We start from the raw sequence: 20,485 nt of genomic DNA, 5'->3' as shown, positions 1-20,485 counted from the left end.
ATGTGTTGAGAAGTGGGTCCTGTACGAAGATCCACGGCGTCGTCATCATTGGTTAAAATCCCACGAACCAGTTCCAAACAGCTGAAATCAGCAATGCAGCAGAAAGTCCTCCTGTGTGTTTGGTGGACTGCTCACGACATCGTGCATCGAGAACTGCTAACGGGTGGTCAGAGCAGAACATCAATGCAACTGTGTACTGTCAGCAGTTGAGCCGTGTTCAAAAAAAACTCAAAACCCTGGAGCCAGCACTTCTCAATCGCTAAGGGGTTCCCTCGTTACGGAACAACGCTATGCCCCACATAGCTAGAATGAGCCGGGACACTATCCTACGCTTTGGATGGGAAACACTATTGCATCCGCCATACTGTCCGGACATTGTACCGTCCTGTTATCACCTGTTCCTTTCCTTGGACACTCACTTTAAAAGACTCTAGTTCAACTCCGTAGTAGAGGTGCTAAATGCACTTGATACCTTCTTCGCTTCACGGCAAACCAAGTTCTACCGCGAAGGAATCCATGCCCAACCCGAACGTTGGCAGAAGGTCATTGATACTGATGGGTACTATTTTTGATCTTCCAGGTACGTCTTAGGTGACATATCGATGCTCTAAGTGATAGGTCAAAAAGCGACAGAACTTTCTTCGTTACTTTTATACATATTACATAAAACTACTGTATAAGTTCTAGTATCTCGAGTTCGGGAAGTCGAAATGTTAAAATTTCTTCAGATTCGTGTTCCTTGTGGTCTAATTTACAAAATATATAAAAATCAAATGGGGTCCGTTTTGCTTCCTGGTCAGTTTATGATCGAATATCTCGAGTTCCGAAATTCGGAATGTCAAAATTCCTTCAGATTCGTGTTCCTCGTGGTTTAGTTTACAAACTAAATAAAAATCAGTTGGGGTCTAGTTTGCTTCCGTGTTCAATTTATGTTCGAATATCTCGAGTTCCGAAATTCGGAATGTCAAAATTCCTTCAGATACGTGTTCCTTGTGGTGTACTTTATAAAATATATAAAAATCAGGTGGGGTCCAGTTTGCTTCCATGGTCAATTTATGTTCGAATATCTCGAGTTCCGACATTCGAAATGTCAAAATTCCTTCAGATTTGTGTTTCTTGTGGTCTAATTTACAACATATATGAAAATCAGGTGGAGTCCAGTTTGCTTCCCTGCAGCCGAAAAGTACATTGGAAGTATCATCAAAGAAATAACTAAAAAAAAAAAAAAAAAGTACTAAGGATCGCAGGTCAGTATTTGTAACACAGAAGTTCACATCAATACTTACGGTTTAGAACCCCCTCACTTTTCTGATTTTAAAATATGGCAACCCTAATTTAGCTGTCACTTGTACAACCATCGAACTATCCCTTTCGCACTGTGCTGCACATATTACAATACGTAATAGCTTTGGAGCAAATAAAAAAAAGTTAAAACACACATATAAATCAATACATTTGTCTCGATCGATAGATGCTTTCACAGTTGTTAAAAGGTGTAATTAAAAACAGCAAACATTGTTTCTGCTTTGAAAAGGATAATCCCTTATAAAACCGCAAACACGGTTTCGGGCGGCTTTCGCTTTCGAAAAGAGCTTTTCCGGTTTCAGTTTTGAAAACCGCATTTGCGGTTTCGGTTTTTGAAAACCGCATTTGCGGTTTCGGTTTTGAAAACCGCATTTGCGGTTTCGGTTTTGAAAACCGCATTTGCGGTTTCGGTTTTGAAAACCGTTTTTGCGGTTTCGGTTTTGAAAACCGCATTTGCGGTTTTCGGTTTTCAGAAAACCGATTTTCTCAAAAACCGAAAACCGCAAATGTCACAAAAATTCAACAGCACTAATTACGACCTTATGAACTTGTAAGAAACAGAATGTACTTAAAGTGAGACGCGAACTATACGAAACATCGGACTTTGAATCTAACTTGTTTCATGATCCAATCCGGTACCACAGATAGCAAAGATGAGTGCCGTAGCTCCCACCACAAGGTTAAAGAAGTTCCTGTTTTAAAGTGTCAATTAAACGCTGATATGTGAAACGATAATAAAGCATTTGGTCAATATGAAACAAAATACAAGTATATTGTAGTAATAATTTATTCTATTTGTTAAGATAATGAACGTTATATTCTGTTTTTAAAATGGCAATCAAAGCAGAGTGTTTTGGATAATAACTGAGAAATTGTAAAATTTCAATTTCGGCGCGATTAAATACATTCATGCTCCTATATGTTGCGTTATCCGTTAGGAGGTATTGAACAATTCTGATTCAAAGGAAGGAAATAAACTACTGTAAAGCACTGTAATTAATTTATTCGAGTTTAATTGTATAGGCAGTACTGAGGCTATTTGAGACAAGGTCTATTGCTGAAAGTGAAATATGTGTTACTATTAGAGTTTTATCCCAGGTCTGTTATACCCACTGATGATTGAACCTGGAACACACGCATGGAAAGCATTAGCGCTAGCAAATTAGCCACGAAGAGGATCATCACACCATAATTTTAAATCAAGAATGAAGGCAAAAAATAAGAAGCGGAAACGACAGACTGTACAATAATAATACCTTTACAATTTTAATTTTACACTATTTATTTCGAGACTTTCGAGACGAGACCCGAGACGAGACCGAGAATTGGCCTTCGAGACCGAGACCGAGATCGAGACAAGCATCTGTTGACCGAGACGAGACCGAGACCGAGACGGCGTTTTTTGACTCGAGACGAGATCGAGACCGAGACCATTACTTATCAACCGAGACGAGACCGAGACTGTACAAAGTCTCGTCTCGTCTCGTCTCGATACCATCTTTAACTGCCAGAGTTCCCCGTCATCATCCAGTCGTTTCAGCATCAGTTCACAAAACTCAAGTCTTGTGTCTTTATCTTCTTCTATCAGTTCATGTATGATCTGTCAGGAAAGTAAATGTACACCTATTTTTCGAGTCTGGCATTCCTGCGCTCCATCCGTGGAGAGTATGAGAATTAAATCAATCAAATGTTTACTGAGGGGCAAAAAGAAAAGCTTAATCTGAATAAGACATTGCAGAGGGGCACAAACTGTGAATACGAATAGTGCATAATGTAAATAAAGGACGACACCGAAAGAGAAAGCCAGAAACAGCTGTTAAACTTACAAAAAAAGAGTAAAAATTGTCGAAGTGGGAACATAAAACACAAATACAACAAATACGCCGACAACTAAACGGTCACCATACCATGATCTTGGTGTAGTGGTTAAAGTGCTGGCTTACAAATGCAAAGGTCGCCAGTTCGAATTTTAAGAAAGGATATTTTAAAAATTTTTGTTAATAATACATACAACTCATGAGAGATGGTAAAAGAGGTCGTATTTAGTTTTTCGTAGCAATTATTATTGGTAATGTTTAGTACTGATAATACTTTTTGTCTTTGCGTATTGCTTTTGTTCTTGTCTTCATTTCGAAAGAGAAGAATATCCGAACAAATGCCAAAAAAAATTCCTCATATTTTGAATGTAAACGCCATTTGCAATTAGTGAAGAATAAAAATTGAACGTTCCGATGTAGCTGCAAAAAGTAAAAAGAAAAACATGAAAGTGGACCATACTCATGGTTATTAAAAATACAATTTCTACATGCCTTACACCTCCCGACCACGTTTCTACGTTAGCAAGTAAGAGGTTTGTGTTTAGGTTAGGTTGGTCAATACGTTTTGCAAAGGGGCCCGGTTTAGCTCTGACGCACCACAGGTGCGAGAAGGGAGAAAAACACTTTTTCTCTCTCCCTCTGTGTGTCTATTTATCTATCTATTTGTATATATATATAACGCTATTTGTGAATGCCATAACCACCCTAATTTTCAGCGGATTGAGACGAAACTTGGCACAAACATTAATTGTTGAAATATCTTGATGAGTTCGTTAACCAGAATAATCAGATGAAAATGTTCAAAATGGTGGCCCTTTAAACTCTTAAAAAGTTCCAAGGGAACCAAATTTCGCCCATAAATAGGTATTCAGAAAGTTTGAATAAATTTTCCTCTTTTACTGAAATATTTGTGTGCAGAAACTTATTGAAATATTGGACTCGATTAATCGCCTAAAGAAGGTTCACGCCCTTTCGCTACGGTCAGTTTTTTTTTTTTTTTGCGCAGGAGGGGGTTATTTTCCTATCGGAACAAGATGATTGTTAGTGATGATATGAAATTACACATTGAAAGTGAAGTAGCTTGTGAAACGTGTTATTTGATTTGCTTTTTAGTAACACATTGCATTGCAAATAAAGGTAGGCAACATTAGTGGTAAGTAAAATAATAATAATAATAATAATAATAATAATAATAATAATAATAATAATAATAATAATAATAATAATAATAATAATAATAATAATAATAGGTGTTGTTTGTGGCAAGGTAATATCTTAATTCTTCTTCAAACGTAATGATTGTAACGCCATATCTCCCTTACAAACAAAATATTAGCAATTTATATCGAGAGAACGAGAAACTGTAGAGCGATGGGACCAACGTTGGACAGTATGCACTCATAGTACTCAGAAAAGTAAGCGATTTCAATGCAAAAGGAACGAAGAGTCATTGTCATGGGTACTCATGGAGCCACGGCAGAGCCCTCTATAGGCAAAGTGTCAATAACTTATATCGAGAGGTGATACTGGGATGGGACCAACTTTGGACACCGTGGACCCATAAAGCGCATCGAAAAAAATAGGGGGGGGGCGCCAGCCAGCCTTACTTATTTCCACATAATAATATAAAATTATGTTGTCGAAATACACACACGAGTTAGCTACTAATATTTCATATTATTATTATTATTATTATCGACAGCGTCTTTTCATTAGGTGTGCGTGTTTGACATGAAGCCAAAGAGAAGATCCATCATTCGTAGAAAGAATAATAGTCAGTTACTTTAACTGTGAACGACAGCGAAAAATACGAAAAGAGTGGACTACCTGTAGCGTAAAGAAGCAATATTTTCTCTCAAATGGATAAAAAATCAAGCCGAGATTGATTCGAACTCGCATGGACGGCGCGAAAAGCCAGTGCTTTGTCCACTTTTTTTTTTTTAACTGATTCACTGAACGTGTTTCAGTAACTTACTTATTGCTAATTTTACTTGCTTCACTCGTTTAACTTGCTTTTTCGAATAACTTATAACGACAGGGACACGAACACAGAAACATCGAGAACAGCTAAAAATCATAGATGCTCTCCCGCCGGGAATCGAACCCGGAACTCCATACACCAAAGGCGCACGTGCTAGCGACTAGACCAGCGGGAAAGGCACCACTCTCTCCCTGTGTCGTTAGGGATTACGACCACTGTCTTGCCAGCTATCACTTCTGTGGGTTGTATTCTATGATCACATGTTTCTTCTCTGCTGGAAGAGTAAAACCTACATTATATGTAATACATGAGGTATTTAGACCTACATGCTCTTCATATAATGTAATAAAAGGGTCATGCTGGGAATAAGAAAAAGAACATTCCTTGGACAAAACGGAAACTATTAGCATCAGAAATGTTTATCTACGAGGCATGCGCAGTAGTATATTTCAGAATAGTTACTGTTTTGTTCAGTAAACGATGAAAGGGGTATAAAAAAGCAAATATGTCGCGTCAACGAGATCGACCAGATTTGACAGGGGCGGAAGCAGATGTATAGTAATACAACAACTTCGCTCATTTGATACGAGCCGAGCCGGTTGATATCACTACCCGAGTTGGTCTTCTGCTTGGGCTCAAGAATTCGACCGTGCAGGTCTCAGCCTTAATTTTAAGAACTACAGTATATACTTATATTGGTGATTACGACATTTGAGGCTGTCTCGTAATAATACTAATAATAATAAACTCTTGTCTTCTCGTTTTCTAGACGAGACGAGATACACTAAAATTGCCCCACGAAATGCACCAAAATTACGAGAGGAGACGCACCCTTGCCGTGAGCAACACTAAAAGTATCCCACATTACTGCCTACATTTCTCATGGCTTTTGCTTTCCAGTCTGATCAGGCCAATATTTCAAAACGAGCTGAACGAGCGAGAGAGCCATTATAAAACTCGACTCAACTCGAAACTCGACCTCGAAAACAGCGCCTTGGCTTGGAACTAAACTCAAGAAAAATACCTTTGACTCGACTCGGATTGAAGTCGAGTCGAGTCGAATTTTGGCTCGACTCCTGCTTATGCCTATTCGTATTTGTATTTTGTTTCCACTTCAACAATTTCTACTCTTTTTTTTCTTCGTTTACCTATTGTTTCTGGATTTTTCTGTCGGTGTCGTCCTTTATTAACACCATGCACTATTGTTATTCCCAGCTTGTGACCCGCTTCAATGTCTTATTCAGGTTAGGCTTTTCTCCTTACATTGACTTGACATGTGATTGATTTAATTCTCACTTTCCGCGCACAACCGATGAAAATGTTTTATTATTATTATTATTATTATTATTATTATTATTATTATTATTATTATTATTATTATTATTATTATTATTATTATTATTATTATTATTATTATTATACTATTGAACTTGCACGGCGAAATTACTGTATAATACGATATCATTTCAGTAATTTTATTCCATTGTATGTTATTTAATTTATTAATGGGCACTAAATTGTCTCCAGATCAACGAATAAATTAACTACGGCATGCACTTTGGTGGAAATATCATTACATGAACATGTTTGGAACGAACCAATAATCTTATTGTAATGATATTTCCACCAAAGTGCATGCCGTAGTTAATTTATTCGTTGATCTGGAGACAATTTAGTGCCCATTAATAAACTAAATAACATACAATGGAGTAAAATTACAGAAATGATATCGTATTATACAGTAATTTCGCCGTGCAAGTTCAATAGTATAATAATAATAATAATAATAATAATAATAATAATAATAATAATAATAATAATAATAATAATAATAATAATAATAATAATAATAATAATAATAATATTAATAATAATAACAATAATAAAACATTTTCATCGGTCGTGCGCGGAAAGTGAGAATTAAATCAATCACATGTGAAGTCAATGTAAGGAGAAAAGCCTAAACTGAATAAGACATTGAAGCGGGTCACAAGCTGGGAATAAGAATAGTGCACGGTGTAAATAAAGGACGACACCGAAAGAGAAATCCAGAAACAGCAGGTAAAAGGAGAAAAAAGAGTAGACATTGTTGAAGTGGAAACATAAAATACAAACACGAATAGGAATGAGCACAAGTCGAGCCAAAATTCAATTCAACTCGAGTACAATTTGAGTCGAGTCAAAGGTAATTTTCTTGAATTGAGTTCCGAGCCAAGTCGCTGTTTTCGAGGTCGAGTTTCGAGTTGAGTTGAGTTTGATAATGGCTCGCTCGCTCGTTCAGCTCGTTTTAACTCGTTTTGAAATATTGGCCTGATCAGACTGGAAAGCAAAAGCCATGAGAAATGTAAGCAGTAATGTGGAATACTTTTAGTGTTGCTCACGACAGAGGTGCGTCTCATCTCGTAATTTTAGTGCATCTCGTGGGGCAATTTTAGTGTATCTCGTCTCGTCTAGATAACGAGAAGACAAGAGTTTATTATTATTAGTATTATTACGAGACAGCCTCAAATGTCGTAATCACCAATATAAGTATATACTGTAGTTCTTAAAATCAAGGCTGAGATCTACACGGTCGAATTCTTGAGCCCAAGCAGAAGACCAACTCGGGTAGTGATATCAACCGGTTCGGCTCGTATCAACTAAGCTAACAGTTCGAGTCGGCTCGGTTGGGATGAGCCGATGACCCGAGCCGGCTTAGTTGGAACAAGCCATCGACTCAGCTTAATTGAGCCGATGGCTCGAGCTTTCTCGGTTGGGATGGGTCACCTACTCGGCTCATGTGAACCGGTTCGAGCCAGCTAAGTTGAAACTAGTTCATCAGCACGTTTCGACTCAGCTCAACTAAGCCAATGGCTCAAATCGGCTCGGTGTGGTGAGCTGTTGGCTCGGCTCACTTCTCGATTCGGTTCGATATTGAATGAGCTGTAAGCCGAGCCGCTCGAGCCGTTGAGAAGCCCAAACCCGGTCCCAGGTGTTTTGAATATGTTTGGATGAAGCCTATAGCTTTTAACAATTTTTTGCTCGAGCCCGAATACTTGACCCTTCGGAACTCAAACCCAGAACGTGACCGATGTCCTTGCCTCCTGAAGACTTCCAGACGACCGAGATCGACAGTCAATTAGCTTTTACTATTCAGATACAAACCGTATATCTTTTAAAGATTATACATGGAGTTGATATAATAATAATAATAATAATAATAATAATAATAATAATAATAATAATAATAATAATAATAATAATAATAATAATAATAATAATAATAGTTTTAAACTTGCCCTGAAATTTGGCAAAACTTACTTAAAAGTAGAGATTTCGGGGAAAGGGTTCCGTACCTTCAAGACACACCTCTGCAACTACCAACATTTTAAACTAGAACCTTTCATTGAAGTTTCATGTAGAAAGTATGTTTTGAGGAAAATAACTGTAATAAATATAACTGAATATCACGCGACAGTAAGGCATATAATAAACTAATTTTTAGAATATGCAGAGGTAAATATAAAAGCTTTGCTACAAAAATACCTACACAGAGCATAATTCAATGAGCTCTGAAATACAATGTAACGAAATAGCCTATGAGATTCAGTCTACAGAGCAATTGTTACTTAAAGAATGGACATACACTATTTCGAGAATCGAGACAAGACGGGAAATGTTTACGATACTTTTCGTCTCGTCTCGATTCTCATCTCCAAAGAGAGACGAAAATTTTGATTTAGCCCTGACCCGTCTCGAATGTAAAATGTTAATTCTCATGTTATTTTATTTGTTTTAGAAACGAGATGAGAAACTCCTCTTCTCGTGAGCAACATTAAACCAAACCGAAATATTCTTTCCAAATGTCAAGTTTCTACTTGTAATGGTATGACCTGAGCGATAATTTAGCTTCTAGCTTTTAATCTTCTACGAGATAATAATAATTATTATTATTACTATTATTATTCCTGAAGATTTGATAGTTCAAGTATTGAAACATCCGAGTATTCAAATATCTGAATATAATAAAACGTATGTTATCGCTGATCAATCGCCATCAAAAATTCTAAAGTAAGAAAAAAAATTACAACGTGCATTCGCAGAAGCACCTTGACCACTGAACCGCGATCGCTACGCGGTAAACGATCTGTCTTTAGTCTGGTTACGTTAGGTTTCTTTGTCTCCGCTTGCAAACTTGTATGTTATATTTTTCGATTCAAAATGTCTTTCGTATTTCTTTTATGAAGGTCGGCAAAGTTTACATTAATAACTTGAGTTTTTCTTAAACCACTGGTTCACAAGTTCGTTCTTTCTCCACACGAAACTACAAATATGACAGACTGAATTCTCATACTCCCCATTTCTTTCAAAGCAGTCGCCATTACCTGGTCAAAGACTTATTTCCGCCACGATTCATATTAACCAAAATAAATTCATTTTTCGGAAGCGGAACTTTCACTTTCCGGATTTCGCAAAATTATGGAATTCAGTTATACTCCGGAATTCAGGAGAATTTCGAAACTCGGAAAGAATCCGGAATTTAGAAAATTCCGGAATTGAGAAAAACTCCGACTTTCGAAAAAATCCGGATTTTCCGAATTCCGGAATGTTAACGAAATCAGAAAGTTCTAAATTCCGGATTTTTCCGAATTCCGAAATTATTACAAAATTGGAATTTTCCGAATTCCGGAATTTGTCCGGCTTTACTTTCGGGAGTCCGAAAACTAATAATTCCGGAACGGGCTATCCCTAGTTTATACACAACCTTTCAGAACACTAAGCTAGTAGCTGTCTACAAACAAACATGTAATGCAAAGCATGTTGTATCCTGCAATACGTCATGTATTAAAATCCGACACCATGACCCTTTTATTACATTATATGAAGAGCATGTAGGTCTAAATACCTCATGTATTACATATAATGTAGGTTTTACTCTTCCAGCAAAGAAGAAACATGTGATCATAGTATACAACCCACAGAAGTGATAGCTGGCAAGACAGTGGTCGTAATCCCTAACGACACAGGAAGTGAGCGTTGCCATCGCCGCTGGTCTAGAGGCTAGCACGTGAGCCTTGGGTGTATGGAGTCTCGGGTTCGATTCTCGGCGGGAGAGCATCTATCATTTTTAACTGTTCTCGATGTTTCTGTGTTCGTGTCCCTGTCGTTATAAGTTATTCGAAAAAGCAAGTTAAACGAGTGAAGCAAGTAAAATTAGCAATAAGTAAGTTACTGAAACGCGTTCGGTGAGTCAGTTAAAAAAATAGTGGACAAAGCACTGGCTTTTCGCGCCGTCCATGCGAGTTCGAATCAATCTCGGCTTGATATTTTATCCATTTGAGAGAAAGTATTGTTTCTTTTCGCTAAAGGATGGATTTTCTCTTTGGTTTCATGTCAAACATGCTCACGTAATGAAAAGACGCTGTAGATGATAATAATAATAATAATAATAATAATAATAATAATAATAATAATAATAATATGAAATATTAGTAGCTAACTCGTGTGTGTATTTCGACAATATAATTTTATATTATTATGTGGAAATAAGTAAGGCTGGCTGGCGCCCGCCTCCCTAATTTTTTCGATGCGCCTTATGGATCCACGGTGTCCAACGTTGGTCCCATCCCACTATCATCTCCTGTTTTCTCGATATAAGCTATCGACATTTTGCCTAAAGAGGGCTCTGCCGTGGCCCCATGAGTACCCATGACAATGACTCTTCGTTCATTTTGCATTGAAATCGCTTACTTTTCTGAGTACTATGAATGCATACTGTCCAACGTTGGTCCCATCGCTCTACAGTTTCCCGTTCTCTCGATATAAATTGCTAATATTTTGTTTGTAAGGGAGATATGGCGTTACAATCACTACGTTTGAAGAAGAACTGAGGAAGATATTGCCTTGCCACAAACAACACCTATTATTATTATTATTATTATTATTATTATTATTATTATTATTATTATTATTATTATTGTTGTTGTTGTTGTTTTGCTTACCACTAATGTTGCCTACCTTTATTTGCAATGCAATGTGTTACTAAAAAAGCAAATCAAATAACACGTTTCACAAGTTACTTCACTTTCAATGTGTAATTTCATATCATCACTAACAATCATCTTGTTCCGATAGGAAAATAACCTCCTCCTGCAAAAAAAAAAAAAAAAAAAAAAAAAAAAAAAAACTGACCGTAGCGAAAGGGCGTGAACCTTCTTTAGGCGATTAATCGGGTCCAATATTTCAATAAGTTTCTGCACACAAATATTTCAGTAAAAGAGAAGAATTTATTCAAACTTTCTGAATACCTATTTATGGGCGAAATTTGGTTCCCTTGGAACTTTTTAAGAGTTTAAAGGGCCACCATTTTGAACATTTTCATCTGATTATTCTGGTTAACGAACTCATCAAGATATTTCAACAATTAATGTTTGTGCCAAGTTTCGTCTCAATCCGCTGAAAATTAGGGTGGTTATGGCATTCACAAATAGCGTTATATATATACAAATAGATAGATAAATAGACACACAGAGGGAGAGAGAAAAAGTGTTTTTCTCCCTTCTCGCACCTGTGGTGCGTCAGAGCTAAACCGGGCCCCTTTGCAAAACGTATTGACGCGCCTAACCTAAACACAATCCTCTTACTTGCTAACGTAGAAACGTGGTCGGGAGGTGTAAGGCATGTAGAACTTGTATTTTTAGTAACCATGAGTATGGTCCACTTTCATGTTTTTCTTTTAACTTTTTGCAGCTACATCGGAACGTTCAATTTTTATTCTTCACTAATTGCAAATGGCGTTTACATTCAAAATATGAGGAATTTTTTTGGCATTTGTTCGTATATTCTTCTCTTTCGAAATGAACACAAGAACAAAAGCAATACGCAAAGACAAAAAGTATTATCAGTACTAAACATTACCAATAATAATTGCTACGAAAAACTAAATACGACCTCTTTTACCATCTCTCATGAGTTGTATGTATTATTAACAAAAATTTTTAAAAATGTCCTTGCCGAGGATTCGAACTTGCGTCCTTTGCATTTGTAAGCCAGCACCTTAACCACTACACCAAGATCATGGTATGGTGACCGTTTAGTTGTCGGCGTATTTGTTGTATTTGTGTTTTATGTTCCCACTTCGACAATTTTTACTCTTTTTTTGTAAGTTTAACAGCTGTTTCTGGCTTTCTCTTTCGGTGTCGTCCTTTATTTACACAATGCACTATTCGTATTCACAGCTTGTGCCCCTCTGCAATGTCTTATTCAGATTAAGCTTTTCTTTTTACCCCTCAGTAAACATTTGATTGATTTAATTCTCATACTCTCCACGGATGGAGCGCAGGAATGCCAGACTCGAAAAATAGGTGTACATTTACTTTCCTGACAGATCATACAAATTTTATCTTGTACGCTTTGGCTTTCAAATTTTAACGCATTATCTTGCGCGTTGTTGACTAAGGGATTCCCAACTTCAGCGACCGCTGCAGAATCAATTTCCTTGGAGTTTTCTCCAGGCTGTCGGTAACCCTTCGCATCGCGTTTAGGCTCATTGGTGGCCGGCCACTTCTTTGCATATCACAAAAATTCCCAATAGCCAGAAACTTGCTGTATCAATTCTTTAGACTCCTGACATTAGAAGGTACTTTTTCGTACACTCGTCTGAAGCTTTGCTGCACCAACACATCTGATTTTAGTTCTGCATACCTATGCGCACACTGTACTTTCTCTTGTACCGTCGTCATTTTCATGACTTTTGTTGTCACCAGTGTTGCCAACACCTCATCATTGTGATAGTATTGGCAACCAAAAATTTACACTTAATCGCACAATTTAAAATGTATTTCACTGGAACATCGTATATATATATAAGCATTTGTTTTGTAGCAAGAACTTTATAACAACCCTGTATAGTTTGCTCCTTTTTGGGCATTAATTACTGGCTTGTGTAATTATAATTGCTTTATTGCGTACCACACACGGTTAATGGAAAGTTAATTTCGATTAAGTAAAATGCACAGATAATCATTTCTTCAGCGACTGCATTCATGGACAATCTGATTGGTCGCTTACCTTTTTTCTACACACTTGAGTTAGCTTTATCATTAGATGGTACTGTTATCAATATACTTGCCATGCTAGAGGGCAATGCTTAACATAGATAGATTATGGATACATCTGTGTTTTATTCAATGCATAATGCAAGAAAAATTGTAGTTTTATTAATATATATATATATATATATATATATATATATATATATATATATATATATATATATATATATATATATATATATATATATATATATTCTTTTATAACTCTGTAAATATTATATTGGAATACTATGCATCAGAATAAGAAGTAATAACTAACTAATATTTGCATTTTCAATGTCAACTACACTCTTGAATTCTCGTTTTCACGTGTACAAGATAATTAGAATATTAATTTACACTTACTTATGTACTCAAAGACATGTGAAGTTCAACAATGTATGAGATAAATACATCCATGACGTAAGTACATTCTGCAGATTTATGCATAACCAACTAATTTATTCAAGTTTTGTTTTCGTTTAGAACGTTACGTAAGTATGCAACATGCAACATTGTATACACTATGCAATGATTTGTGTTTCTCTGCGTTGCCTTTTACAGTGGCGTTTCTATTGTTGATCCTTAGGGCAGTGCTTTCTACAGTGTATCACAAGGACACTATTGGGAATGCACACATGGTTCAACGATTGTTACTGATTTTTGCATGTGTAGCACAGGGGGAAAATGGTTTGCAGTTGTGTTGAAATTGTATTTTCTGCTCTGGACATCGATGATTTTTTTTAAAAGAAACTTTCTGGTGTCAGGCAATGCATTTGTTTTATTGGTACACTTCATTCATTTGTTGCTCACGAGATGAGATGAGACAAAAAAAATTGTTTTACTTATCTCGTAAATTTTATAGACGTCTCATCTCGCCTCGGTTCTTGAAAAATTCTTTTTCCATCTAATCTCGGCACTTGGAAAGTTTCCCTCGTCTCGTTTTGCAAATGAATTTATAAAATTTACGACTATGCAATGATTACATTTTTCTTAATTTTATCTAAAAGTTTCCACAATCCTTCCGTGTGACGAAAGGTCCACAAGAAATGATATACCAACATTCTAACGATATTTATTGTTAGAAATGTTGTGTAATTACTTGCATATTTTTAAACGTTGATCAACGCTCTTCATCATGTTAGTACAATCACTTTATCAATTAAGTCTTTATACTATCAATGAGCGTTCTTTATGTTTCGACATTCTCGCTTTTCGTTTTAGTTTTATTTATATTTTTTTAAATTTATTTTTGAAAGTTCACAATCTGAAAATTGATACATCTGAACAATAAAAATCTCAAAACCGAAACCGGTTTCTCGGTCCCAAAAACCCAAACAGATTTTTCAGCTTTGAAAACCAAAACCGGTTTCCTGAAAATTAAAATCTCCGGCTGTTAAAATCATACATCTGTTACAAAATTCGAAGTTCAATTTCGGTTTTGAAGTAAAAAAAAAAAAAGAAAAAAAGAAAAAGAAAAAAGAAAAAGAAAAAAGATACAAAACCTGTAGTTTTGATCATCCTTCCATTACAATAAGCCTTTCACGCAAATAAGGGTAAACGGTAGACCTTTTTTTTCATGTCCGTAAAATTTCCATTCCCCTATTACTTGAAACACTCTCTATAAAACCAGAGCTCGCAACGTGAAATGTCAATCACTAGCCTTGGTATATTACATATGAATTTTTAAGTGTACCGTCCAGAGATGGCGGGGTCAATGAAAAACGTGTTTCTTAATACGCCCTGATAATATATCTAGAGTGTCTCTAAGCATATAAATTTTCAACACGTGTTAGTGAAACTCTTAATACGACGCTGAGGTAATTCTAAGGAGAGCTCATTATGTTTACACAACATCACAGTGTACATGAATCTCGTGGTAAGCTTAGGTATCATGTCGCTTTTTCACGACTGTATATTATGAGAATGAATAATGGAATAACACTGTTTGTAAGTACTTATATCTGAAACACTGTTCAGTACTTCATTCCACAGTCCTCACAATTAAAATGAATTGTCACTTAATGAATGCAACAATAGGTGAAATCCTATATAGAGGACACTAAACGCTATGCATGAAGTGCTAGCTCAATTCAACCAAAGTTGCCTAACTAGTACGTTTTATTGCAATAAGAACGAAATGAGTTTTTTTTTTTTTATAATTGCACTTGCTTCGTATGCTTCTTTAATATTTCAAACTGCAAAAGAAAAGTACACGTGGTTTCCGTAGTGTGGTGGTTATCACGTGCGCCTCACACGCGCAAGGTCCCCGTTTCGATCCCGGGCGGAAACAAATTTCGTTATTTTATAAGTCTTACATATTCTTCATGACAATTTCTTTTTAAATTTTGTCTGAGTAATGTAGGCTTTGGGTTATTAGTATATGTTTATATCGTATACGCTACAAAAATTGTATTATCACGTCATTAGTAGACATTTAAAGTACTATTGTCCAATGTAGTGTTTATTATATGCAACAACATGCCATTTGAAAACTTCAACAATCTTATTTCTTACGTTGTAAGAACTGTTGAAGGATAAAAGCAGGAAAATTAAAATAGTAATCAGAATAAATTTCCCTTATGATATAAAGAAAAATGATAAATGCATATGGAACATGAAGATTAAAATAAATAACATGATGATGGTGAATATATATTGGAGAGAGCTTGTTTTCACTTCCAATGTTATTGATTTTGTAAAAGTCGGTGTTAGTTTCGTCGATTGGGTCTATGCTTAGATTTTAGTATCACGCGAAAATGGGATAATTTAATAGAAGCTGGTAATACAATATCACTGGAGTAAGAATATATATCGTAAAGTTATACAGAAATAATGGTAATTCGAAAGTTGCTAAGTTAAGTTCTGGAAGAAACGAGAAACCTAAAATAAGAGAAATTGTTGACAAAATTTTCCGGCACCGGGAATCGAACCCGGTCCTCCTGGGTAAGAGCCAGGTATCCTAGCCACTTTTTTTCACTTGTTTATTGTTAATAATTCATATTACATATCAGCGCAAAATTCAGAAAAAAATAAGACTACACATTGGTACAGTTTGTAGTTACAAAGTGAATATATATAGTAGAGCAAGTAACAAGAAATTTACAAGTCAATTTAAGTGCATACCCATACAAGAGGTAATTCAGGTAATGCGCAAAAAGTTTTTTCTTTCTTGGTGGTGGTAATTTACCGTATCGTAAACACAGGAAATCTTTGTAGGTGTGATGTGCTTGAGGAGAACTAGGGGACAGAATAAATTCAATGGTATTAGCAGTGAGCCATACAACAGAGTTTTGCTTCTCATTAGGAAAAAACTTAAAATCAGGAAACAAAAGCATGTGAACAGTAATGGAATCCATGCTTATTTTACACAAATATTGAACCATTTCTCTATAGGTTTTCCAAACTGAGATCGATCCGTTGCAGGTGGTGAGACGGTGTTCTAAAGTATCAACTTGTCCACAAAGAGAACACTGGTTGTCATCTGTAATATGAAGGTGATGTCGTTTAGCCTTAGTATCTATAATGTTATTAACAGTTCTGTACCATAAGGAGCGGGCTGAGGTTGACACAACAGTAGATGAAATTGTTCTCCAAATACGTTGCCAATGCGCAGATGGGAATTTTGTAACTATGTGAGGACATTGGCTTCGTTGTTCTTGTAGAAACAAGTTATAGAGAAGTTGCACTCTGTGAGGTAAGGTTTGAAGGCCACGGGCAGACAGGTAGAAATAATTACATATTACATCTTTAAAATACCAAAAGTCGGGAGGAATTTTCGATAAGTTCACAGGAAGTACTCCATCATTGGTAGCTACGAGAGACGAAAGAACGGTCGTGCTGAGTTGATCTCCAATACCTTGAATGTTTTGGAATCCTCGGTAGGAGAATAAAGCTTTCGTTTTACTTGCAACATGGATCAAGTTGAGCCCTCCTGCACCATATGGTAAACATGGAGTTGGATATCGTACTCGAAAAATCATACCTGTCCACACAAACCAGTTACCAATGCTCGTAAACTTCTGAATGTAAGATGTAGGCATAGGCAAAATTTGACAGACGTACCACAACTTGGAAAATGCATATGTATTCACAAAGTAGACACGAGATATCAACGACAGGTGACGAGATGTATGTTGATGTAAAACAGAGCGAACCTTCAGAAAAACATCTTCAAAATTTTTTGCTATACTCTCATTCAAGTTGCAGGAAAAATAAATACCAAGTACTTTCATAATCTTCACTACCTGAGGAAAATTGGTATATTCATTCGTAGAACCATTTCCTAATGGCATAAGTTTAGATTTCAAGCGATTAAGACGTGCTCCTGACTGTTCAGAGTACTTGTGAACGCAATCTTCAACTACTTTTAAATCCTGGGGATCACGAAGGAAAACATGTACGTCATCAGCAAAACTATACACCTTAACAGGAACATTGCAGATAGTAAGGCCTTGGATACGTTGCGCAATGCTGTGTAGGAAAGGACAGATGGAAATTATAAAAAGAGTCATGCTTAATGGACATCCTTGCCTAACGCTGCGTTTGAGTTTAAGAGGTGTAGTCAGGAACCCATTGATTTTTAATTTCGATTGAGCGTCACCATACAGGACGCGAATCTAACGGACAAATAAGTCTCCAACGCCCATATGGTTCAATACTGACCACAAATAATTGTGATCTACACGATCAAAGGCTTGGTTAAAATCTAAAGATAGCAAAGCATGACTAGTAGTGTTAGTCTGAAAATTTGCAATAACATCTCGAACAGTTTGAAGTACGTGATATATTTTTTTCACTCCGACTCGTGCATATTGAAATGGTCCAGCGAGAATATCAATATAGTGGGAGAGTCTGTTGTTCAAACAACGAGCAAGCAACTTGTAATCACAATTCAGGAGAGTGATGGGTCGATAATGAGTAACACTTGTAGGGTGTGCTTGCTTAGGTATAAATACTGTGACACCAGGACTTCTATACAGTCTCTGTGGGTTGTTACTGAAATATTCCTTAACGAGACAGGTCAGTGTTTCACCAATTAGAGGGAAAAACTTAACATACCATTCTGCAGATATGCCATCTAGTCCTGGAGATTTACCTTTCGGAGCTGCGAGAACAGCGTGATGTACATCTTCAATACTAAAACTCGAACAAGAGATTGCTGCGCTGCATCATCAAGAATGCCAGAAAGTGAAGCAGATAATTCCTCAGACGTTGTAGTAGTGTCTGCAATACTATAAAGTTCTGAGTAGTGCATCCAAAACACATGTTTGATGGAAGCAACATCCTTATGAAGATGTCCGTCGTCATCTATGATTTGATGGATCCATTTTCCTTGGCCTCGTTTGATTTCTTTGAGGACATGATGTAATGATGGTTCTTCATCAGCATCTATTATGGGAACCTTGCTTCTGACCTTGATGCCAGCTACACGGCGGCGATGCAAATTGGGAAGCAAAGCTTGATAGCGCTTAACCTGAGAGAACATAGATAAGTCAGAAACAGCAGCACAGCGAGCTTCTCGCAAACACCTGGTATAAAAGTAATGCAGATTACGAAGATCTCTAGATTTTTCAGATGAGTACCACCGACAGAAACTTGCAAACCGTGGTTTGAAATAAGTATTCCACCAGTCGCCTACTGTGGGAAAGTATTGACGTTGCTTAAGCCAGTAACGCCATTTGGACTGAAACGCAGCACAAAATTGATCGTCTTCCAATAACGATGTGATGAATTGCCAATAACCCCTACCTCGTTCAACTCGTAGATCAGGAAAGCTGAAAGATACGATATAGGCTGAGTGATCAGAAAAGGAGGTGGGGGCAATTTCAACGTGCTTAATGCATGGTACCAACACAGGAGATACATATATGCGATCAAGGCGAGAGGCACTCTGGTGTGATAAATAAGTGTAATCCCGTGCTTGTGGCTTCAGACAGATCCATGTGTCTCGTAAATGAAGTCCATTGATTAACTCGTGGAGGGTATGGCAGTAGTTAAATCCCGGCGTTTGATTTTCAGGCCTTAAAACGCAATTATAATCTCCAGCCAAAATTAACCTTTCAACATTGGGTCCAAGCGACAGAGCAACGTCCTGAGAAAAGAAAGCATTTCGCCTGGTGCGAGCTTGTGAACCACTCGGAGAATAAATATTGACAAGATTGATGTCTCCTAGATTACCCCGTATTATTCGAGCAGAGGGATGGAACACAGGTGAAGAAAAATTTGTTGAATGTCGGTAAGCAATAGCTGTACCTGTGCCACTATTGTCAAAGTTATTTTCTATAGCATAGGATGGACTAAGATTTAAGTCAGAAATACCAACCTCTTGTAAAAGGGCAACGTCAATGCCCTCTATGCGCAAAAAGTCACAAAGAGCAAATTGCTTGGCGGAACTTTGCAAATTATTAATGTTAATCGTAGCAATTTTAAGCATCATCACACTGGTAAACACAGAAAACCACCGACACAAAAGAATGAGCAGAGAAGGTAAATATAGCGTCATAATTTCTGACAAGAGAAACAATAAAAGAAAGCTTAAAACATCTAAATGACATACATATCAATCTAACGTATTATAGAAGAAGAGACTAACGTGCTGTAAGATACTTAAACTGAATTCATTAAAATATAGCACATGTACTGTATTAAGAACCATATTACGACATAATGTCAGTATTTGGAGACAGAATAGACGCATTCGTGTCATTTTCAGACTTTTTAAATAGCTTTTGACTCAATTCATTACGCTTTGTACGCTTGCGTCGATTTCGATTGTCGTCACTAACTGTACTTACTTCCATGATAGGAGAAGCGACCTCCGACTCACTAGACTGAGATGGGGGGGAGGGAGCATGAAACCTTTCTCCAGGAGAACCACACTTTGCTTGGGAGCCAGGCGAGCAGCTTTCATTACAATTAACTGTCGTAGAAATCGGCGCAGAGGAGAGATCTTCTCCCCCAGGAACTGTTTCGAGATCAGAAACAGAATTAGGTGAAGGTGCATCAGATGGGAGTAGTAACGGCTGCGAACCATCTTGTTTTTCAGTGGAACAACTAAAACACGCACTTGCGGACGATTCTGAGAAACACTCTTAGCACTGTTCGGCTCGCAGGAAACATTCGTACTTGGTAGTTCCGGAAATTGAGAAGCGTCTATTGTAGGTACATTTGCGTCAGATGAGCACGGTACACTAGTGGTGGGTTTGTTCCAGTGTCGGGAAGGAATGGGCAAACTGTCAAATTTAGGCATAAGACGCTCTGCAGGATCGTTATTGCGAAATATAGGAGCTACCTTCCCTGCATAACTG

General features: G+C 36.9%; 1 non-coding gene across 1 annotated transcript; it reads left to right on the top strand.

Annotated features, from left to right (window-relative positions):
* The first annotated feature begins 15,395 nt into the window (after window positions 1-15,395).
* Window positions 15,396-15,468, top strand: TRNAV-CAC (transfer RNA valine (anticodon CAC)). The gene has a single exon. It is a non-coding gene; the product is annotated as a tRNA-Val (tRNA).
* The last annotated feature ends 5,017 nt before the right edge of the window (window positions 15,469-20,485 follow it).

The sequence above is a fragment of the Thermobia domestica genome, chromosome 11 (genome assembly GCF_964235325.1).
Source record: "Thermobia domestica chromosome 11, izTheDome1.hap1.1, whole genome shotgun sequence".
Taxonomy (NCBI): domain Eukaryota; kingdom Metazoa; phylum Arthropoda; class Insecta; order Zygentoma; family Lepismatidae; genus Thermobia; species Thermobia domestica.
Note: the sequence above shows the minus strand (reverse complement) of the source record. Positions and strands in the feature narration are given on the sequence as shown.